This window comes from Lynx rufus, unplaced genomic scaffold (assembly GCF_022079265.1).
Source record: "Lynx rufus isolate CCGP_SWC_20201006 ecotype Redwood Valley unplaced genomic scaffold, mLynRuf1.p SCAF_5, whole genome shotgun sequence".
Taxonomy (NCBI): Eukaryota; Metazoa; Chordata; class Mammalia; order Carnivora; family Felidae; genus Lynx; species Lynx rufus.
The window spans coordinates 94,449,219-94,474,583 of record NW_025814867.1 but is presented as its reverse complement, the minus strand read 5'-3'; positions in this window follow the sequence as shown (position 1 = coordinate 94,474,583).

Genomic DNA, 25,365 nt, shown 5'->3' with positions numbered 1-25,365 from the left:
TCTCAAAAATAAATGAAAACATTTAAAATTTTTAAAAAATAGAAAAAAATAATTGATGGAGCCCAAGTCCTCTTATTAAAAAAAAAAAAAGTAAAATGATTTAGCCCTTTAGCCACTACAGAACTATTATAAATTAACAAGAATATTTTAAGAATATTCTCCCAAAATGGAATTTAAAAATTCTCCCAAATTACTATTGAATCAAAGAGGAAAATTAAATCATGAACTATTTAGGAAATTGTAAAAATGACAGCATTGCTTATTAAAATATGGGGTGATGCTTCTACATTGATTTTGCTTTTCTTCCTGCCAATTCATAAAGTTACAAAGATAGAGACCACATTTCCCAGCCTTTTTGTAACTCAGTTTGGCCATGTAACTTTGGTCTGGCCAGTAGGATTCAGAGAAATAACTGGTGCACCTTCCACACCATTACCATAATTATAGGTGAGGCCACTTACTCTGGAATTTTTCTCTTTCTCTATTCTATTGACTAGATCCGGGAGTCGTGTTGTCTTAGTTCAGATGATGCATAGAGATGAAGACGATACTACTGCAGGAATGGCAGACTAAGCAAATGCAAAGAAAAAACCAAAACAAACAAACAAAAACAAAAAAACAAACTTAGGTCTCTGAATGATACTGTAAAGCAGAGCGACTTGATGGCTTGGACTTATCTGGACTATTATATTGGAGAAAAATACATTACTATCTTGTTTGAGCAACTGTATTTTGGGATCTGTTAAAGCAGCTTAGTCTGCCTTCTCACAAAGAAGGTATGTGGCCAAAACTACTGTGCAATTTCAATGTTTAAATTTCTTTAGTAATAATTAAGGAAAAATAAAAGTTAAGCATCAAATACAAGGGAGCCATATGGAAAAAAATAAAGAAAAATAGCACAATCTATCAATAGAAAAGCTAAAAGAAAGAAAAATGAAGTCAGAAACAAATGAATTAGAAAAAGAGAAACAACAGAAATAGTAAGCAAATAAAGTTAAAGAGATAAATATCACTAATCAAATTAATTATAGGGACTATTTGGAGAGTTGCATGAGTAAAGCTAATTTTTTAAAAAATAAGGATATGATAAGAAAGATGAAAAGACCTGATTGATTTAGTAAGACGCAAACTAAATCCAACTCAAATTCCATGCCCACCAAGGAGAAATGGCATTTTCCTTTCTGAAGCCCACACAGAGGCAAAAGTTCTGCAGTATGTGTTTATGAAGCTCTACTGTAGGCAGCAGCTTTGAAGGGCATCGTAAAAGCTCGATGAATGCACAATTAAACCTGGGATAGCTCTGGAGATGTATGCCATGGACACACACACTAATCCCTGATCATTTCAATAGTCTTATCTAGGCTGACTGTTCAGAGAAATAAAAACTTTAGAGACTGGGTTTCATGAACAATACATTGCAATGCCAGGCCAAATTAAAACTCAGTGAGTTTCACTATCTCAGGCTGTATGGTAGTGCATAATAAGATCAACATTAGAAGAAAGTTGTTATTTTCTGACACCATAACCATCTTTTATCATACAAATATCCTAAAGGGTCCCTTTTCCTCTTTTGAATGGCTCATGTTCATGATACATAAAGTTATGCTTAGAAGAAAGTTACTATGATATAGTGAGCACTCAAAAAATAAACCCTATTTTTACTATCTCCTCCTCTGGCATATTTGAGAATGACATTATACAACAGAAACAGAGCCTATACTGCAATCTTGCAGACTGCAACAGAGCTCTGTTCTATCAAAGGTAGAAAAAAATTATCAAATTTAAGAGTTCAGAAACTTTACTAGGCATTCTCCTCAGTTATGAAGAAATAACAATTTGCAAGAAAGAAAGCATACTCCTATAACCCTTTGAAATTCCATCTTTTGTCTGAATTCAAATATGTTGCAAAAAGAATTATCTCAGCCACAAGAAGGCCATAATGAGAACATCAACTACTTGGTGATGAAGCCATAAAGCTTGTGTCAGCATTTTATGAAATTAAAAGATTAATCTTCTATGAAGAAATGACAGGATAGGTAGATGGAAGAGAGACAACAGAGCCCCCTTTGACTTTAGCAAAGCTTTACATTTTTTCCTTCATTACACCATTATCAACTCAATGAGAAATTATGGCCCAGACTGCCTAATTGCTAGTTGGAGGGTCATTCAGAATAAATTTCCTCCATAAGAGTAATGTTACCCAGGGGGGACATAGCAAGCAGTGCTCTGTCAGGGTGAATACTGGGACCAATTTTTTTAAAAGTTCATCAGTGTCCTCCATAATGGGATAAAAATGTTGTAGGATGGTAGAGATATTTAGCAACATTCAGGTTAAGATGAGAATTCAAAATGATATTGGCAAAGAAACACAATGGATTTCAACACATTTGTGGCAAGTCTACTTTTTTGAAAAGGAAAAATTGCATGCATGTTAAATAGGGAATCAGTAGTTAAGTATAAGAGTAACAGAATATGTTCCCTGACCACAGTGGAGCACAAGCAGAGCAGAAATTAACAAGCTGTGCAGAGGAGGCGAGCTTCAGCCCAGTGCTCACCTCCCAGGAGACAGACTATATAGGAAAGAACACAGGAGAGTAAGGTGTGCAATGTGAAAGATGAGTGATCATAAAAGCAAACAGTACTAAAGGATGTTTCTCTATAAGAAGTACATTTCACACATGTACCAGATACTCCACTCTGAAAATGACTCAGGACCTGCTGGTCACCAGGATCTACTAGTCACCCCAGTGAGCCTCAGGTTGATCTGCTCTAGTATTAAGATGTATTATCTGAAATTATTTTTCAGATGGTGGTGTAGGAGGATGCTGGGCTCACCTCGTCCTGCTGATCGCTTAGATTCTACCCACATCTGCTTATAACCCAGAAAACCACCAGAAGACTAGCAGAACGGACTCTCTGGAGCCAAGCGAAGACAAGAGGCCCATGGAAGAGGGTAGGATGGGCGGAGAGGCAGTGTGTGCTACTTGCACTGGCGGGAGGGAGCCAGGGAGGTGGAGGGGCAGCCTGCCCAGCAAGGCAGAGCTCCCAAAGTCTGGCTTGCAAAAGCGGAGGGGCCCAACTCGGTGAGTTCTGACAGCCAGGGGGACTTAACATCTGGAATGTTAACAGTCAACAGCTCTGCTCTCAGAGAGTGGGGAGGGCAAGAGGACACCAGGAGGGAGAGTTGTTAAGCCCCGGAAGACAGAGCTCAGCTCAGCAGGCAGGGGAACAAAGGCACTGGCAAGTGCCATTTCCCTTTCCCATCCCCAAGCCGAAATTCCAAAGGGAACCAGTTCCTGTCACCAAACTTGCTTGCACCACGCAAACGCCCAATGCTGTTCTTCTGTGGATCCATCCCTCTGATGGGCCTGCCTCCCTCCCAGTGCTGCAGGGTCCCTCCCTCAATGGACCATCTACAGAAAATCCAGCTAAGCCTGCGCCTCCTGCCCCTGTGCACCTTGCAGATCCACCCAGGCTAATATGCCCTTAGCCAGATCCCATCAAAGCAGCACCACAAGCCTGGCAGTGTGCAAGTAGCCCAGACAGGGGCCACACCACTCCACAGTGAGTCCTGCCCCTGGGACAGGGGGAGATAAGGTACACACCAGTCTGACTGTGGCCCCAGCAGTGGGCTGGGGCAGACATGGAGTCTGACTGTGACCCCGCCCACCAACACAACTTACTCCAGACAGCACAGGGGAAGTGCCCTGCAGTTTGGAGCAGGGACTGCCCAAAATGACGAAGAATTCTCCTCAAAAGAAACTCCAGGTAGTAGCGACAGCTAACAAACTGATCAAAAATGATTTAAACAATGGAACAGAACAAGAATTTAGAATAATAGTCATAATATTAATCGCTGGGCTTGAAAAAAGCATAGAGGACAGCAGAGAATCTATTGCTACAGAGATCAAGGGACTAAGAAATAGTCATGAGGAGCTAAAAATGCTATAAATGAGGTGCAAAATAAATGGAGGCGGTCATAGCACAGATTGAAAAGGCAGAGGAGAGAATAGGTGAATTAGAAGATAAAATTATGGAAAAAGAGGAAGCTGAGAAAAAGAGAGACAAAAAAAATCCAGGAGAATTAGAGAACTAAGTGATGCAATCAAATGGAACAATATCCATATCATAGGAATTCCAGAAGAAGAAGAGAGAAAGAAAGGGGCTGAAGGTGTACTTGAACAAATCATAGCTGAGAACTTCCCTGATCTGGGGAAGGAAACAGGCATTGAATCAAAGAAGTACAGAGAACTCCCTTAAGACATAATTTGAATCAATCTTCTGCACAATATATCATAGTGAAACTGGCAAAATACAAGGATGAAGAGAGAATTCTGAAAGCAGCTAGGGATAAACGGACCTTAACATATAAAGGTAGACACATAAGGTTAGTAGCAGACCTATCTACTGAAACTTGGCCAGAAAAGATTGGCAGGAAATCTTCAATGTGATGAACAGAAAAAATATGCAGCCAAGAATCCTTTACCCAGCAAGTCTGTCATTCAGAATAGAAGGAGAGATAAAGGTTTTCCCAAACAGACAAAAAGTGAAGGAATTCATCACCACTAAACCAGCCTAAAAGAGATCCTAAGGGGTATTCTATGAGTGAAATGTTGCAAGGACCACAAAATACCAGAGACATCACTACAAGCATGAAACCTAAGGACATCACAATGACTCTAAACCCATATCTTTCAATAATAACACTGAATGTAAATGGAATAAATGCTCCAACCAAAAGACATAAGGTATCAGAATGGATAAAAAAACAAGACCCATCTATTTGCTGTCTACAAGAGACTCATTTTAGACCTGAGGACACTTTCAGATTGAAAGTGAGGGGATGGAGAACTATCTATCATGCTACCGGAAGTCAAAAGAAAGCTGGAGTAGCCATACTTACATCAGAAAAACTAGACTTTAAATTAAAGGCTGTAACAAAAGATGGAGAAGGGCATTATATAATAATTACAGGGTCTATCCATCAGGAAGAGCTAATAATTATACATGTCTATGTGCCGAGTGCAGGAGCCCCCAAATATATAAAACAATTAATCACAAACATAAGCAACCTTATTGATAAGAATGTGGTAATTGCAGGGGACTTTAATACTCCACTTATAACAATGGATAGATCATCTAGACACAGGATCAATAAAGTAACAAGGGCCCTGAATGATACATTGATCAGATGGACTTGACAGATATATTTAGAACTCTGCACCCCAAAGCAACAGAATATACATTCTTCTCGAGTGCACATGGAACATTCTCCAAGTTAGATCACATACTGGGTCACAAAACAGCCCTTCATAAGTATAAAAGAACTGAGATCATACCGTGCACACTTTTAGACTACAGTGTCATGAAATTTGAACTCAACAACAGGAAAGCATCTGGAAAACCTCCAAAAGCATGGAGGTTAAAGAACACCCTACTAAAGAATGAATGGATCACCAGTAAATTAGAGAAGAAATTAAAAAATATATGGAAACAAATGAAAATGAAAATACAACAATCCAAACACTTTGGGATGCAGCAAAGGCAGTCCTGAGAGGAAAATACACTGCAATCCAGGCCTATCTCAAGAAACAAGAAAAATCCCAAATACAAAATCTAACAGCACACCTAAAGGAACTAGAAGCAGAACAGCAAAGACACCCCAAACCCAGCAGAAGAATAGAAATAATAAGATCAGAGCAGAAATAAACAATATAGATAGAATCTAAAACAACTGTAGAGCAGATCAATGAAACCAAGAGTTGGTTTTTGAAAAAATAAACAAAATTGATAAACCTCTAGCCAGGCTTCTCAAAAAGAAAAGGGAGATGACCCAAATAGATAAAACCATGAATTAAAATGGAATTATTATAACCAATCCCTCAGAAATACAAGCAATTATCAGGGAATACTATGAAAAATTACATGCCAACAAACTGGACAATCTGGAACAAATGGACAAATTCCTGAACACCCACACACATCCAAAACTCAAACAGGAATAGAAAACTTGAATAGACCCATAACCAGTGAAGAAATTGAATCAGTTATCAAAAATATCCCAACAAATAAGAGTCCAGGACCAGATGGCTTCCCTGGGGAATTCTACCAGACATTTAAAGCAGAGATAATACCTATCCTTCTCAAGCTGTTCCAAAAAATAGAAAGGGAAGGAAAACTTCCAGACTCATTTTATGAAACCAGCATTACTTTGATTCCCAACCAGACGAGACCTAGCCAAAAAAGAGAACTACAGGCCAATATCCCTGATGAATATGGATGCAAAAATTCTCAACAAGATACTAGCAAATTGAATTCAACAGCATATAAAAAGAATTATTCACCATGATCAAGTGGACTCATTCCTGGGCTGCAGAGCTGGTTCAATATTTGCAAATCAATCAATGTGATACATCACATTAATAAAAGAACAGATAAGAACCATATAATCCTGTCAACCGATGCAGAGAAAGGATTTGACAAAATTCAGCATCCTTTCTTAATAAAAACCCTCAAGAAAGTAGGGATAGAAGGAACATATTTAAACATCATAAAAGCCATTTATGAAAAGCCCACAGCTAATATCATCCCCAATGGGGAAAAACTGAGAGCTTTCCCCCTGAGATCAGGAACATGACAGGGATGTCCACTCTCACCGCTATTGTTTAACATAGTGCTGGAAGTTGTAGCATCAGCAATCAGACAACAAAAGGAAATCAAAGGCATCACAATTGGCAAAGATGAATTCAAGCTCTCACTTTTTGCAGATGATATGATATTATACATGGAAAACCTGATAGACTCCACCCAAAGTCTGCTAGAACTGATACATGAATTTAGCAAAGTTGCAGGATACAAAATTAATGTACAGAAGTCAATTGCATTCTTATACACTAACAATGAAGCAACAGAAAGACAAATAAAGATACTGATCCCATTAATAATTGCACCAAGAATCATAAAATACCTAGGAATAAACCTAACCAAAGATATAAAAGATCTGTATGCTGTAAACTATAGAAAGCTTATGAAGGAAATTGAAGAAGATACAAAGAAATGGAAAAACATTCCGTGCTCATGGATTGGAAGAATAAATATTGTTAAAATGTCAATACTACCCAAAGCTACCTACACATTCAATGCAATCCCAATCAAATTTGCACCAGCATTCTTCTCGAAGCTTGAACAAGCAATCCTAAAATTTGCATGGAACCACAAAAGACCCCAAATAGCCAAAGCAATATTGAAGAGGAAGACTAAAGCAGGAGGCATCACAATCCCAGACTTTAGCCTCTACTACAAAGCTGTAATCATCAAGACAGCATGGTATTGGCACAAAAACAGATACATAGACCAATGGAATAGAATAGAGACTCCAAAATTGGACCCACAAAAGTATGGCCAACTAATCTTTGACAAAGCAGGGAATGGAAATCCAATGGAAAAAAGATAGTCTCTTTAACAAATGGTGCTGGGAGAACTGGACAGCAACATGCAGAAGAATGAAACTAGACCACTTTCTTACACCATTCACAAAAATAAAATCAAAATGGATGAAGAACCCGAATGTGAGACAGGAAACCATCAAAACCCTAGAGGAGAAAGCAGGAAAAGACCTCTCTGACCTCAGCTGTAGCAATTTCTTGCTCGACACATCTCCAAAGGCAAGGGAATTAAAAGCAAACATGAACTATTGGGACCTCATGAAGATAAAAAGCTTCTGCACTTCAAAGGAAACAATCAACAAAACTAAAAGGCAACCAATGGAATGGGAAAAGATATTTGCAAATGACATATCAGACAAAGGGCTAGAATCCAAAGTGTATAAAGAACTCACCAAACTCCACACCCGAAAAACAAATAATCCAGTGAAGAAATAGGCAGAAGACATGAATAGACACTTCTCTAAAGAAGACATCCAGATGGCCAACAGGCACATGAAAAGACACTCAATGTCACTCCTCATCAGGGAAATACAAATCAAAACCACATTGAGATACCACCTCATGCCAGTCAGAATGGCTAAAATGAACAAATCAGGAGACTATAGACACTGGAGAGGATGTGGAGAAACAGGAACTCTCTTGCACTGTTGGTAGGAAGGCAAACTGGTGCAGCCACTCTGGAAAACAGTGTGGAGGTTCGTCAAAAAATTAAGAATAGATCTACCCTATGACCCAGCAATAGCACTGCTAGGAATTTACCCAAGGGATGCAGGAGTGCTGATGCATAGGGACACTTGTAGCCCAATGTTTTCAGCAGCACTGTCAACAACGGCCAAATTATGGAAAGAGCCTAAATGTCCATCAACTGATGAATGGATAAAGAAATTTTGGTTTATACACACAATGGAATACTACTTGGCAATGAGAAAGAATGAAATATGGCCTTTTGTAGCAAAATGGATGGAACTGGAGAGTATTATGCTAAGTGAAATAAGTCAGGCAGAGAAAGACAGATATCATATGTTTTCACTCATATGTGGATCCTGAGAAACTTAACAGAAGACCATGGGGAGGGGAAGGAAAAAAAAAGTTAGAGAGGGAGGGAGTCAAACCATAAGAGACTGTTAAAAACTGAGAACAAACTGAGAGTTGATAGGGGGTCGGAGGGAGGGGAAAGTGGGTGATGGGCATTAAGGAGGCCACCTGTTGGGATGAGCACTGGGTGTTCTATGGAAACCAATTTGACAATAAATTTCATTAAAAAAAAAGATGTATTATCTGATGATAGCTATTCTTCTTTAAGAATGTTTATTTACTCATTTTGAGAGAGAAAGAGAGCACACATGAGCAGGGGAGGGGCAGAGGGAGAGGGAGAGAGAATCCCAAGCAGGATCCACGCTGTCAGCACAGAGCCTGACGTGGGACTCGATCTCATGAACAGTGAGATCTAACCTGAAACCAAGAGTCAGATGTTTAACTGCTGAGCCACCCAGGCACTCCTGATGATAGCTATTTCTTTCATTTTGATAGAAACAGTAACTTTTTTCTTTTTTTAAAAATTTTGTTTGTATTTTAACTCAAGTTATTTAACAAACAGTGTTATATTATTTTCAGGTATACGATACAGGGATTCAACAATTCCATACAACACCCAATGCTCATCACAAGTGCCAATTTTGATTGAAATAGTAATTTAAAGTTACATTCCCCACCCCACCCCCAAAATGTTGCATTCTTTCCCAATAATTCAGGTGGGTTGATCTGCTGTGTCAACACAGAGAAACTAGGAGTGGTAGCCCACTGAGTTTCATATTTATATGTTTTCCCCAATACCTTGATAGGACAAAAGTATGCAAACCAACAAAAAATCTCACAGAAGTTGTAATTTTGATTAGAAACATAGGAAGGTTCATTTCTCTAAGATGATTGTTTCAGCAGGAGGTGAGCAACATAATACCATTTTGCTTGCAAAATCTCCTTATTGCCTCAAATCCTCTGGTGGTTTGAAACCTTTCTCCCCAAGTTCAGAAATAATAATCTCATGATTATTTTCATTTACCCAACATACCCTCAAGAATCACACATGTAAAAATTTGTCCTTGTGCATGTAGTATCATGAACAAATATAGGAAAAAATAAGACAGTTACTGCTTTTAAAGATAGGAACACGTAAACAAAATAACAATACTTGTCTGTTTATGATAGGATCTAAATAAGTAGTTTTCAAAGTCAGAATAGGATAAGAGGTATTTGGGCTTGAAATACACACAGGAATGATGAAATAATGGAGGAGAGTTTGGAATAAAGAAGACCAAAAGGAGAGGAAGTAGAATTACTGCCAGAATTACAATACATGGAATAATTATTTTGGAGAAAATATGCATGTAGGGGAGCAGTACAAGGCTTCATAAAGAAGATGGAATCCAATTATGAAAGACTTTGAATGTCAAAGTAACTTAAACTCAGTTATGTAAATAATGTCAAGATATGGAAAGCCCTTGTCCATGATATGATGAAAGACATGTTTTAAGATCAATGCATATGTGATGAAAGGCAGGAGCACTGGAAGAAAAAGACCAGGTAGGTCACTGCAAAACTAGAGGCATGAGATGTTGATAGTCATGGGTGAGAGAGCCAGGGAGTGGAAGGCGAAACTGAAGGAGTGGTTATTGGAAGGAATCTAAAGTAAAACTGGGTATTAAGGACTATTAAGACCATAACTCCAAGGTTTATATGTTGGGTAATGGGAACAATGTTGATTCCGTTAGTAAAAAGAGAAGAGCAAAAGGAAAACTTATTTTAGGAATAATTAATGGCTTTGAGCAAATGAAGTTTTGAAAGCCAAAAAGATATTCATGTGAAATATGACCTACTATATCTTCCTTTCTACCTTCCCCTTAGGTAATGATTTCATCTTTTTCACCAGGGTTACATGCTTGCCTCTCATTCATAAAGAATTTACTGTTTCTCTGAGTAACTTATTCACTCTCAAGGCTTCTCTACCACATTTATGCTGATGACTCCTAAAGGTCTATTTCCATCACCATCTTTCTCCTAAGCTACAGGCTAATTGTGCTTCTACTGAATGACCAGAAGTCAATGCAAAAAAATAGAATCTACCTTTCTATCCAATCCTATCCCTTCACAGGCTCACTTTCTCAGTTAATGGTATCACTATCGATGGTGCCCAAGCTAAAAACTTAAGTAATTCTTGATATCTTCCATTTCTCAAACACCACTTGTCCCTGAACATTAAAACTTCTTACTTTTCAAAATCATGTGGATTACTATTGAAAAGGCTCTTAAAATTATCTTATTTCCTCCAGCCCCCGTATCTTCACTTGCCTAATTGCTATCCTTATTATTTTCAGATTATTGCAACAGATCTCATTTTTAAAATCTACCTCCATTCCAATTTTTCTCTGAAGTATTTTTTTGTAGGGCTACCATTTTTTGCAGTCAATCAATCACTTTTTCAAATACTGTAGAAGAGCTCCTAAGCCTAACACAAGTTTCTTCAGGCTGACTTCGAGCTACTTCGCTACCAAGTTCCAGCAAGAATACTGTGGTCTGACTACACCAGATTTTTCACTGACCTTCAAATGCACTAGGCACTTCAGTGTACTCATGTTTGATCATACTTCTCTTCCAGACTATAAAGTTCTCCTTCTACTCTTGTTTACCTCTTTATGTGCACTAATTATTCAAGACCTGGCTTAAAGGTCACATTTTTCCAAGCCTCTCTTTGCCCAGTTGTATGAAATAAATTCTCACCACTGTAGACCAAAAATGTTGCCACTTATATTGATCGCATTGTGGCTATTTGTGTAGGTATCTGGTTTTAATGCTTAAGTTCTTGTAAATGGGTGCCAGGTTTTATTCATCTTGAAATCCTAGTAGCCAGCACAGTATCAAACATGGATGAAAACTATGTTTACTGAAGTTAAGCTGAATTGAGCCGACTTGAATTGAAGTCATCTATGAGTACTGGGAAAAATTTTATGTAGCTGAAAGTACTGGTAATGAAGACATTAGCTAAAGTCATTTGAATATTTAAGTTTTCCAAGCTTCATATACAGAGAAGGTTAACTCACCGAGGATGATGACACGGAGGAGGTAGGAAGAGAAAAACAGAAAGGGAATCCAGTGAAGATTCCAGAAGAAGAGAAGTTAGTGACATAAAAAAAGAACACCAGGGAAGGAAATGGCACTAAACACAGTCCACTGGAAGGAATCCTCAGAAAGAAGATTTAAAATCTTGTTTCATATTTGCCAAGTCCTATAACCCAGATCATCCTGTTCTAAAGGATAATTTTCTCCATCCTCCCAAATGAAGATATGTAAATAGCACCCAGATGTTTTAGGATTATCATCCTTTTAATTATTTCCTTAATGTAATCTTTAGGAGATCATAAATAACATAAATTTACTTTCCATTTGCTTATTTGCTTACTAAATCAGCTGTTAACTCAAGTACATGGTGATCAGTAACAGTGTGTTTGTACTATATTTGCTTGCTGATGGTTGTAAACTTACTCATTTGCTAATAAATGGTTCTTTTATCTAATTGATAATATCTCTGTCCCATTAAAATTTGGATCAGTAGACATAAGTTTCTTTCTGAGTTTAAATTTTACTTTCATTGTTTTTATTATCTATGCAGCGGTATGTGCAGCAAACAAAATAACAGGTTGAAAAGATGCCCTAATGATTTTCCTACAATTTGCCTTCTCTGCATACTCTTAAATTTTTATGGGTCCTGGCTAACATTAACAGCTCCAATTCTAGGTGATATGATAGGGTGTCAGAAATGATACTCTAGGATGAACTTAGTATATTATTTGACATCGGATCTGACATATATTTAGAGATTCTTCATAAGAACTTTAAATCTTACAGATGTGATCCCATGCTCTTCATTTCCTTTAATAACCAAGTAAAGTCTATAGGCTGAGATTGCTTCTAATTGTTCTGAAGAGATCCCAAATGGGAAGGGACTTGCTTATTTTAGTAGCTCCTATGTTCTTCAACCTTCATATCATTTCCCACTGGCCCCCAAACTGAGAAATAGTAGCCTCTATTATGACTCACCTGATTCTTCCACAATCATAGGTCTATATGGAAAGATAAGAAGCCTATTCTAAATCCCTGGATGATACCTACAAGCTGTACTGTCAATGAACTATTCTCAAGAAGTTCCTCAACACTGCCCAGTCTCACCCCTTGTAGAAACCCCTCTTCTTCAAACATGAGTAATGACATGATTGGTGTAGAATTATGATTATACCATATCCATCTGTTTTCCTTTTTTCTTGCCCTTTCTGCTTGAAATGGGTTTTCCCCTTTGTTTAACTATTTATCTTCAAAAGCTCAGTTGTTAATCCACTATGTATCTTTAGGAAAGGAAGAAAAAATAGAATAGACAACATAGATGAAATCATATATATATAACCGGATATCACATTCTTTTGAGTAGAGAATTTCATATTTTGTTACAAAGGTAGTTTTAACTATGTCTTTATTTACTTTTTACAGGCTCCGACATGATTTTAGTGTTCTGTGAAAAAGTTCTCATACTCATATTCATGAAAATGAGTACTGCATTTTATATAACTATGGTGGAGGAGCACTCTGTTAATCTGAAAGAACAAAAAAATTCAGCAATTCCAAAATAAAAGTAACAATTTTTTCTTTCACATCAAATCAAATTTTTCCACAGATCTTTCACTGAATACTACTGCATCCAAATTTTAAATCTCTTAGAAATACTGTCAATTGATTCCAATTCATCCATGCGTACATGCATACATTTTAGTCAGATATCATATCAAGTAATTTTTTTTCATTGCTTTATTTTTATTTCTTAAGTGGCAATAAATGATAATATTGTAAGGTTGTAACAGTGCCTTTTGGCCTTTTGCCACTTCATTTTTTCATCTCCCTCCTTAAAGAGAACCATTGTTCAAGGCTAACCTGGAATATTTTCTTCTAGATTATTTTTAATGCATTACAAATATACCTATCTGCATACACAAGTCTTAGTTTAGTAAATAGACACTTACAATAGATATATTTGTGATTTTTTTTCACATAACACTATATCTTAGTGATATCTCCATGGCAGTCTGAACACATCTACCACTTTCTTTGTAATAGCTATATGGTATTATATAATCTAAATATACCATAAATTATTTAATCTTAACTTTATTAATGAACATTCAGTACACATCCATTTTTTACTGCTTACAACAATGACAAAATGAATATCTTTATATAAAAGTTTGTGCACATGCATGACAATTTCTCTAGCACAGAGTCTAACCATGAAACTGCTGGGTCAAAGGCTATGTGTGTTCTAGAAAATTGCCTTTCAAAAACATTTGTGCAATTTACATTTCTACCAACACTGGAAGATAATGCCTGCTTCCTCATAAAACATCAAAACAAAATTTTCAATCTTTCAAAATAATTTTTCCCATATGATTAACAAAAATATGTAATTGGCAAATAATATTTGCTCTAATTTTCATTTCTGTGGTTTTTAGTACAGCTTGACATTTTTTTCCACAAAGTTGATTTGTCATTTGTATTTCTGTATATATTTGTCCATTTTTACTGGTTTATTTGTTTTTCTTTTCATTATATAAGAATTCCTTATAATCACTAACAATTTGTCACACATGTTGCACACATATTGAAAACTCAACAAAATACCATAATAATATCAATAAGAATGATAATTATAATTGTAAGGCAATAATTCAGGCAATAACTGTAGAAGGTAGATTTTTAGAGTCAGTACACCTAGCCTATCAGAAGTGTGTGGTCTATCAGAGAAAATCAAGTCTATCCAGGTGTTGGCTACAGTTTGTTGTACTTGGTGTCTGTGTTCTGTTCTAACCCAAATTCCCTTAGGAAATATTCTGGGACCTGTGTGTGATGGTTAATTTTATGTGTCAGTTTGATTGGATCACAAGGCACCCAGATACTTGGCTAAACATTGTATTTTGGTGTGTCTGTGGAGTGTTTCTGAATGAGATTAACATTTAATTCAATAGACTTAGTAAAGCAGATTGCCCTCCCCAATGTGCATAGACATCATCCAACCCATTGAGGGCCTGCATAGAACAAAAAAGTGAAATAAGGAAGGACTACGTCTCTGCCTGAGTGCTTAGGTAGGACATCCATCTCCTGCACCCAGACCAGAACTTATCAGGGGCTCCCCTCATTCTTGGGCTTTTGGATTCAGAGTGAGGCTTACACTACTAAGAACAAAGGTTCTTAGGCCTTTGGGTTGAATTGGAATTATGACAATGGCGTTCCTGGTCCTCTAACTTACAGGTGTCTAATTGTGGGATTTCTCAGCCACCATGATCACATAAGGTAACTCCTTTTAAGAAAATTCTTTATCTTTCTATACATATACATCTTTTTGGCTCTTCTCTATAAAACCCTGATTGATACACTGAGGCTAGCTAAGAATAACAGAACAATGCCAGCAATCCCAGGAGTCTCCTAGTGGCTGGCACTAGTAACATCTTGCTCAGTCGAGATTGGACTGAAAGAATATAAAGGAAACTGAATACATGGGGACCTGCCCTCTGCATACCATTTCCTAAGAGAAGTTTCCTCTTCTCTGCCCAGGTCTACTGTTCCCTTCATGTTCACCTCCTTCTTGAAGATAATAATAGGGAATTTTGTCTGAAACCATTTGAAAATGGATCAAGCAGCAGGCAGGAGCCAATGTCTAAATGTGTTATAGCCCAAATCGTGTCATCAAAGCTATTATAATCATGGAATTTTGCTGTGTTTTTCCCATTTATCCATTCATCTGTTGATGGACATTTGGGTAGTTTTCACTTTTCAGCTATTACAAATACAGCTGCTATAAACATTTATGGACAGTTCTTTATGTGAATATATGCTTTAGTTTCTCTTGGGGAAATATCTATGATTGAAATAGCTGGCTCATGTGGTTGATGTATGCATATACCTTATTAAGAGACTGTCAAACTGCTTTCCAAAATTGTTGTAGCATTTTATATTGCCACTAGGAGTGTATAGGAGTTCCAGTTTGTCCCTATCTTGGCAAACACTTGATATTTTCTCTTTTAGTTTTGTTTGCTCATTTTTAATTTTAGTCATTCTAGTGGTTCTGAATGGTACCTATTGCAGTTTTTGTTGGCATTTCCCTAATAACGAATGATAAGCCACTTTTCATATGCTTATTTATTATCTACATTTCTTCTTTTGTTAAAAAATATTTTCCTATATGGCCTTTATGATGTTGAGGTATGTCCCATCTACCCCTACTTTGTTGAGGGTTTTTATCAAGAATGGATGCTATATTTTGTCAAATGCTTTTTTCTGCATCTATTGACAGGATCATATGGCTCTTATCCTTTCATTTATCAATGTGGTATATCATGTTGATTGATTTGCGAAAATTGAACCCGCGCTGCAGCCCAATGTTTATAGCAGCATTATCAACAATAGCCAAACTACGGAGAAAGCCAACATGTCCACTGACTGATGAATGGAAGATGTGGTATATATATACACACACACATACACACACACATTAGAATATTACTCATCCATCAAAAAGAATGAAATCTTGCCATTTGCAATGACATGGATAGAACCAGAGTGTATTATGCTAAGTGAAATAACTCAGAGAAAGACAAATACCATAGGATTTCACTCATATGTTGAATTTAAGAAACAAAACAAGGGAACATATGGGAAGGGAGTGGACAGAGAGGGAAACAAACCACAAGAAACTCTTAATGATAGAGAATAAATTATGGATTGACGGAGGGGGGATTGGTTAGGTGGGTGATGGGTACTAAGGAAGGCACTTGTTAGGATGAACACTGGGTGTTGTATGTAAGTGATGAATTATACTGTATGTTAACTAAAATTAAAAAAATAAAATAAATATTTACAATATTGCTAAATTTTTTAATTAATAAATATCTTTAATTTTAAATTAACACATTGTTGGTTTTCTTATTAAGTTTTAAGATTTCTTCATATACTCTAGAAACAAATTCTTGTTGGATATATGTTTGCAACTATTTTTCCAAATTTGTGTGGCATGAGTTTTTATTCTTTTAACATTGTCTTTCAAAGAGACACAATTAATTTTATTAATTTTGTCAATTTGTTCTTTTATGTACTGTGCTTTGGTGTCATACCTAAGATGTCTGCCTAACTCAAGATCATGAAGATCATTCTCCTACAAGATTTTCTTCTATAAGTTTCATAGTTAGGTTTTACACTGTGATTCCTTAATTTTACCTATGTTATGAGATATCAATAGAAGTTCTGCATTTCAAGTATTAATGATTTGGAAAGATTTGAAATTAAAAGTGCTTTTCTCATAGAGAAAATCTATAACAAAACATAATAAGAATTTACCTGCTCTTTAGAAAATTAATAAATAAAATTTAAACAACCCATAGGTTAAAGTGAATATCATAATTAAAATATAAAGTATTCTAGATGGAATACTAACTAAAATATGGTATCCCAAAACTTGTGGGGCCTAACTGAAGTTAGGCTTAGAAGAAAATTTATAGCATTAAAATATATAAAAATTCTAAAAAGAAAATCTATGTTCTAATCATCCATCTTAAAAAGTTCACAATAGAGCACTAATTTAAACCAAAAGAAGGTTGAAAGGAGGATATAATAAGATTAAGGGATTAAAATAGAAAAGAAACATATCATAGAGAAGATTGCTAAGTTGCCAAAAGATTGTTAATTGAAAATATCAATAAATTTACAAAACTTTAAAGAAACTGAAAGCAATAAAAAAGAAGACAGAAATAACCAATACTGGGGTGGCTAGGTGGCTCAATCAGGTAAGCATCTGACTCAATTTCAGTTCAGGTTATGATCTCACAATGGGCTTGCGATTCTCTCTGCCCCTCTCTCCCTCTCTCTCTGCCCCTCACCCAATGGTGTTGTACGCAAATGTGCACTCTCTCTCTTTCTCTCAAAAAAACATTAAAAAAAAGAAGAAGAAAGAACCAATACCAAATTAAGAAGTTAGGCAAATTACTACAGACCCTACAGTAGGCCAGGGTGAAATAAAAGGAACTGTACCTTCCTGCATGAAACAGCCAAGAAATAAATGAAAAACTGTTTTTCAAGACACTATACATCTACATACTCAGCTACCATATGACTTAACCTTTCTATTCATAGCTATTCAACCAAAAGAAACAAAGAAAACCCTGTTCTTTCAAAGACTTATACACAAATATTTATAGTGATTTTATGTATGAGAGCCAACTAAGAAAAAAAAGAGATGAGACCTACAATTGTTTAAGCTCACTGTTCTGAGCAAGTCTTCAGGTCACAGTAGAAGAAGGAAAACCCTTGTGGAGGCTAGTGGACTCCATGAATGGAGAGGACAGAATTAGTTTTCCAAAGAGATCCACGAACTGAAGTCTCAGGACAGAATATCAGGGAGGAAAGAACACCACAAAGGAAGAACTTTAGAGATTACAGAGGGGACACCGCAAGTATCCAGAAAATAGAAATTAAGGGAGACCTAAATAAATGAAGACAGATATTGGGTTCATAAGTCAGAAGATTAATATTGTTAAGATGTCAATTCTTCCTAAATTTATCTATATGAAATCTCAATGAAATTTCAATGAAAATCCTAACAGTCTTTTTTTTTTCTTTTTGGAGAAATGGACAATTGATTCTAAAATTCATATGGAAATGTAAAGGACCTAGGCTATCCATAACAATTTTGAAAAAGGAAAACAAAATTGGCACACTGAAAGGACCTAAGTTCAAGATGTTTCTTAAAACTACAGTAATCAAGACAACTTATTATAGGTATAAAAATAGACAACTCAATATAACTTAAAAGTGTATATAGAAATATATATATGATACAATATATCATATATTGTATGATACATATATATGAGCAATAAATTTTCAATAAAGGTGCAAAGCAATTTGGCAAAATAATTTTTTTCAACAAATAGTGCTATAAAAATTGGATATTTTAAAATGTACTTTGATTCATACCTCAATTCATATATAAAATTTAACTCAAAATAGGTCATAGACCTAAATGTAAAATGTAAAAGTATAAAATTTCTAGAAGAAAAATTAGAAGAAAAAATGTGATTTGAGATTAGGCAAAGCTTTCTTAGAACACCAAAAGCTCAATCTATGAAAAAACATATTGATAAATTAGACACTATCAATATTAAAACTTCTCCTCTCCAAAAGACACTTTTAAGAGAAGTAAAATACAAACCACTAAGTAAGAGAAAACATTTGCAAATCTGATAAAGACCTTATAACCAGAATATATAAAGAATTCCCAAAACTCAACGATAAGGAAACAAGCAGCACACACTTTAAAACAGTCAAAACACTGGGGTGCCTGGGTAGCTCAATCAGTTAAGCATCTAACTTCAGCTCAGGTTATGATCTCATGGGTTGTAAATTCAAGCCCCTCGCCAGGCTCTGTACTGACAGCTCAGAGCCTGGAACCTGTTTAAGATTCTGTGTCTCCCTCTCTCTCTGCTCCTCTCCCTGCTCACATTCTGTTTCTCTCTCTCTCAAAAATAAACAAACGTTAAAAAAAACCGTCAATATACTTAAAACAATATTTCACCTAATAAAATATGGCCAAAAAGGAAAAAAAAGAGCACTTGAAAGGAGGATAAACATCATTAACCATCATTAACCATTATCCATTAAACAAGTTAAAACCAGAATTGCTACCACTACACTTCTTAGAATAAGTAAAACTAAAAAGACTAAGAATACTAAGTGTTGGCAAGAATGTGATGGAAGTGGGATTTTCATGGACTATTGTACAGAATGTAAAATGGAACAACTGCTTTGGAAAACAGATTGGTGGTTTCTTAAAAATTAAATATGCTCCGGGCGCCTGGGTGGCGCAGTCGGTTAAGCGTCCGACTTCAGCCAGGTCACGATCTCGCGGTCCGTGAGTTCGAGCCCCGCGTCGGGCTCTGGGCTGATGGCTCGGAGCCTGGAGCCTGTTTCCGATTCTGTGTCTCCCTCTCTCTCTGCCCCTCCCCCGTTCATGCTCTGTCTCTCTCTGTCCCAAAAATAAATAAACGTTGAAAAAAAAATTTAAAAAAAAATAAATAAATATGCAGCTACTATATGATTGAGCCTTTCCACTCACAGATACCTAACCAAGAGAAATGAAAACATGTTCATATAGAAATTTATACATGAATGTTCATAGTAGTTCTATGAGTAAGATTCAAAAACTGGAAGCAATGTTCATCAGTAAATATATGAAACACAGTGTGGTATGTACCTATTCAATGGAATAATATTAAGCAATAAAAAGAAATAAAACATTTGATATAATTGATATTACTGTCATATATAATTATATTACTCATATAATTAGTTACATACAATTGGCATTACCAAGTAATTATGCTTAGTGAAAGAAGCCATATAAAATAGAGTATATACTGTATAATTTTATTTATTTAAAATTCTATGAATTGCAAAATTATGTATAGTGACAGAAAGCAGAACAGTAGTTACAGGCATATCTCTGAAAATGGAGGTAGAGAAGAGATGTGAAGAATGGATTTCAAAGAGCATGAGTAAATTTTTAAAGACAACAGATAGGTTTTCTAAAATTTCAACTAGATTTTTAAAAAAGATAACAATACAATATTACAAACAACTATAAATAAGAAATTAAAAATTTAACTCAAAGAAAAATTCCTGGAAAAAAACAATTTCCCAAAATGATATAAGAATAAATAGGAGTTTTAATTTTCATATAACTTTTAAAAATGGAATCTGTAAGTAAAATCATATCCAAAACTCTAGGCTTCTATGTCTTCACTCATGAATTTCACCAAACACTCAAAGAAGAATTGCCAAACACAAAACATCCAGATAATAGAAAAAGAAAACTAGTAACTCATTTTATGAGGGCAGAATAGCCTTCATACCAAAACCTAAAAAAGACCTAAAAAAGCAACGAAAACTACAGGCCAAACTCAATTATAAACACAGATGCACAAATTTTAACATATTAACCAAACAAATCTAGAAAAATATACTTAAATTTTTTTTTTGGGGGGGGGGGGGGTGGGCGCCTGGGTGGCTCAGTCGGTTGAGTGCCTGACTTTGGCCCGGGTCATGATCTCACGGTTCCTGAGTTCGAGCCCCTAGTCGGGCTCTGTGCTGACAGCTCAGAGCCTGGAGTCTGTTTCGGATTCTGTGTCTCCCTGTCTCTCTGTCCCATCTCTACTCATGCTCTGTCTCTCCCTGTCTTAAAAATAAATAAAAACATTAAAAAAATTAAAAAAAATTTTCTTAATGTTTATTAATTTTGAAAGAGAGAGAGCACAAGGTGGGGAGATGCAGAGAGAGACACACACACAGAATCCAAAGCAGGCTCCAGGCTCCAGGCTGTCAGCACAGAGCCTGATGTGGGGCTTTAAGCCACGAAGTGTTACACCATGACCTAGGCCAAAGTAGGATGCTTAACTGACTGAGCCACCCAGGTGCCCCAAAAATAGAAAAATATTTTAAAAGATAATATATAAGCATCAAATTGTGCTTATTCCAGGAATAGAGGTTTAGTTTAATATTTGAAAACCTATCCATGTATTCAGTCCATATTATGGACTGAATGTTTGTGTCCCCACCAAAATTCATATGTTGAAATCTTAATGCCCAAGGGGATAGTATTAGGAACTAGACCCTTGGGGTGGGGTTAGGTCATGAGAATGAAGCCCCCATTATTGAGATTGGTGTCTTTATGAAAGAATCACCAGAGAACATTTTCTCCCTTTTACTATGTGAAGAAACAGCAAGAAGACATTCATCTCTGAACCAGGAAATGGGATTTCATAAGACACAGAATCTGTAGGTACTTTGATCTTAGACTTCTCAAGTACCAGAACCATGAGAATGAATGTTTGTTTTTTGTGCCCCTCAATCTACAGCATTTTTGTTATATTAGCCCAAATGGGCCAAGACATCATACTAACCTAATAATGAGGAAAAATCACATGATTGTATTTGCAGATGCTGAAAGAAAATTTAAAATTCACCCCTATCCATGGTATAATTCTAAGCAAATTAGGAAGAGAATGGCATTTCACTTATCTGAAAATTTTTCTACAAAACTCCTAGAGCACACATCAAAGTCAATGGCGATATTATATAACTTACCCTCAAAACTGAAATGAAGATGCCCACTATCATCTCTTCTACTCAGCATTGTGCTAGAGATTTTAATTAGTGCAATAAGCAAAAAAATAAATAAATAAAGGTACAGGGATTATAATGAAAGTAAAAAGTATTGTTCTTAGATGATATGTCTGACCTGAGTCTACACATAAAAAATCCAGAAAAGTAAACATACCAACTATAGAAATTAATAAGAGAGTTTATCACTGGGCTAGACACCAAGTGAATATATTGCTTTTTTTCTATTCATGATCAACAAAGATCTAGAAAGTGAAACCTAAAACACAATACCATGTAATATCGTAAAAATACTGAAAAATATGTATGACCCACAAAATTATCTAATATGATTGAGAGAATTGAGAAAGAGGTATTAGGAATATACCATGTTCAAAAATTGGAAGACTCAAGTTGTAAAGATATAAATTCCACAAATTTTTAGGAGCTCTGTGTGGACTCAGATAAGCTGCTTCTCTTAACGAGGAAGAGGAAAGATGAGGGACTTATTTTAACGGAGATTATGATTTATTCCAAAGATCTAGTAATAAAGTCAATATGGCTGTCACTCTCATTCAGTAATTAAGTCAATATAATTGGCTCAAACTATTTTGGCTCTTCAATGTCAAATTTTTGAATAAGATAGTCAAATTATACACACACACACACACACACACACATACACACAGCCTGCTGTCATTCTGGGGAGAAATTTTGTTGAATCTTTATTTCAATTTGAAGAGAACTGACATTTTTACAACATTGGATCATCATACCCACTAGCACCATATGCTTTTCCATGTTTTATGCTTTCTGTAATGTATTTAAGCAAGATTTTTAAATTTGCTTTGTAAAGATCAGGCACCATTTAGTGCTATTATAAATGATACTTTAAATTTTATTTATAAACTATTTGTTCTTTTATAGAAATGAAAACTGGATTGTATCAATCTTATATCAAGCAAGCTAACTATATTAGTCAGGGTCTTACGGATAATAGATACTACTCTAGTCCCTTTACCCAAAGAAAAGTATTTAATATAGGGAATTAAGTATTTACAAAATTGTAGAGAAGGCCAGATGAGCAAGCCCTAGGCTGAGCTTCTGGGAGGGACACTCAGCATAGCTTCTTAGGACTGACCTGCCAAGGCAACAAAACTCTGCCAGAAATTGAAGGCTGAGAAGAAAACAAATCTCTGTCCAAGTGCTGACTTTAAGATCACAGTTCAGCCACAACCCTGATATCAAGAAGCTCAACCACAGCAGTTGAGCTTGAGGTCATACTTCCTTAGCCTCCAAGATGTAAATCACTCAGCAGTTATAAACTGGGGAGGGTCCAAACACTGCCATCCTCCAAAAAACCAAATGCTTTTCCAACTCTCACTATCAGAAAGAACAACAGAAGCATGTTTTCTGCCTCATTTTCAGTTCTAAATATCTCTTGTGTCTGCTTGTGGAAACCAGATCACATACAGAACATGAGCTGAAAGAGTTTGGTAAATATAATTTTAGGATTTCTAGCTTCTATTATTTAGTAAAGTCATGATACAAATTTTGGAATAGCATTGAGAAAGCTGCAATTTACCATCCCATATAAATTATGTTTAATTTTCATAATATGTCTAAATATTTGGGGGATTTTATATATAGAAGATCATACTACCCACAAATATACACCTTTGTTTCACAGTCCTCATTTCTTTCTATCCTTTTCTTATCTTATTCACAGGATAAGACCACCAATAAATCCTAACTATAATAAAAACGGCTCTAATGTAAAACCATAAAATAGTCTATTTGTTATAGGCTTCTGGTAAATTCTCTTTATTGAGTTAAGAATGTTTACATCTATTACATTTACTCTGAGAGTGGTTTTTTGTTTGTTTTAAAAGCAGAAATAAGTATTAAATTTTATATAATAACTGCTGACATAGTCAAGATGATTGCATATTTTTCTTCTTAATCTATTAATACAGTGAATTCCATTAATAGTTTTTTAAAGGTGAACAATCTTTTACACTTCTGCCTATTTTTTTTGCCTATTCTAATTTTATGATACCTCCTATCTGTCCTTTCCATGTTACACTCGCTGCCCCTGTGTTAGTTCATATCCTCATTATCTTTCACCTGTACTACTGTACTAACCTCCTAATTGGGTTTTCTGTCATAAATGTTTGGTTTCTGCAATGCATTCTTCACATTTGAGCCAGAATTATATTCCTCATTGGATAATCTCATTCTGATCCTCAAAAATTTTTAGTGCCTCTCTGTAACCTAGGAAAGAAGATTAAAATTAGGCCTTTTACTATGGTCTAACCTATACCAACATCAGTAATTCTTTAATTATTATTACCACAGAAATTTACTATGAACTGGTATCACAAACTCCTGGAAAATCCACAAAAATACCCCACAAATGTTCATGTGTTGGAATCTTTCATGAAGCTCATCATTTTCTAAAGTGTGCCCTAGGGAACAGTAGTCCCAAGAGATACTTTGGGAAATAATGGTTTCAAAACCAATTAAAGTATGAAAATGCTTTGTCTATGCTGGTCTTAAAGATTCATATTACTTATCATAATAAGAAATACTGTGTGAAATCACACAATAAATACAACAAGAACTCTCTTTTAGCTCAGTACTCTCTAGGCATATTTACACATAAAATCTTTTCATTTAAGGGACTAATAATATTCATTATAACTACGTTTCTATTGAAAACCCTTTGTAGAAAAAAAATCTGTAAGTATTTTCTTAGCATAGAATGTGCCTCCTTTATTTCCCACCCATCAAATCCTACTCATCTGCAAGGCCTCCTCTACGATTCTCTGGATAACACCCATTTCTCTGGAACTCATTCTCTGAATTCCCATAGCACATTTTTGTACTTTTAAACTGTGTGCTATATCTTTCCCCCAAAGAAGTTTCAGTTCCTTAAGGGCAGAGTTTTCACTGCATCCAAGAAGAGTACTCAGCATATAATAGGTACTTCATAAACATGTATTTTTAACCTATTTAAGTCCTTTTCCATTTTACAGAGTTGGACATTTCAGATTTGTATCTAAAATAATATTAGATACTGTTAGAAATACAAAGTATATTTGAGACATCACCATAACCATGTAGGTTATGTTATTTTGAAGAATACACAGTCTAGCTGAAGAGACTTAGTTACATTTACATTAATAAAAATTAAAAAATATGAGCTGTATCTTAAGTGGCATAGTCTTTTGTCCTTTAGGCGACCAGGGACGAGAGGCTCCGAACTAGAATAAGCAGAACAGGTTGAATGGAAAGGTGGGACTCGATAGGGCCCTAACCAGAGGGCATGGACCCAACGTAAACATACTCTTAGTACCATGAAAGAAACCCAAACACACTGTTGCTCCTTGACAGTCACATTCTGCTCAGTCCTCATTAGCATCCACCCAGCTTCATCCAGGCCAACTCACATCTCTCCTTTTGCTCCACCTTCTCCACTGACTATTCATCAAGTTACGAGAAATATGATATAGCAAGGTAACTAAGCATGCTAGAGAACAAGCATAGATGTAAGAAACTGACATGATTATGGAAAACTTAGGTAAGGAGAACTTAATTACACCTGTGGATAGATATAAATAAAATGTGTCCTAATCCTTTGGTGACTGTGGCAAACAAAGAAAGCCTAGAAACAAGA